Here is a 527-nt window from a genome sequence, read left to right as displayed (position 1 = left end):
AGGAAGGAAGGAAGGAAGGAAGGAAGGAAGGAAGGAAGGAAGGAAGGATAGTGAAAGCAAAGAAGGAAAGAAATAATTCCATAGGCATGATCTCTGATGGGATGAAATTTTGGATTTAATAGACAAAATTGTTCAAATGAAGAAGTATATTCAAAGACAAAAGGAAGAATCCAAGCACTCAATGCAACTGCTGTACTCTACTATTTTCCATTGACATGTTCTTCCATCTTCTAAAATGATTTTGACTCTCCTCACTAATATTGCTAATATAATTTTTCTCCTCATGAATTGTGTCATTCCTTTTCTGTTACCTAGTGTATATCCACGAAGCCCCTGTGAATGCTGCATTATTCTCTGTGGGTTTATATGTGCATTCAAACACTGATGTGTAGGGCCTTGATTTCTTGATGCTTTAGCCCCCCTCCCCCTGATTCTTGTACTGTCTCTGCCTGCTCTTTCACAGGCACTCCTGAGTCTTGAGGGAAGGGATTTGGTTGAGACATCCCATTTATGGGTGTTTCAAGGTT

The sequence above is a fragment of the Psammomys obesus genome, unplaced genomic scaffold, assembly GCF_907164565.1.
Source record: "Psammomys obesus unplaced genomic scaffold, mPsaObe1.curated_primary_1811, whole genome shotgun sequence".
NCBI lineage: Eukaryota > Metazoa > Chordata > Mammalia > Rodentia > Muridae > Psammomys > Psammomys obesus.
The sequence above is the reverse complement of the archived record's forward strand: the minus strand, read 5'-3'. Positions refer to the sequence as shown.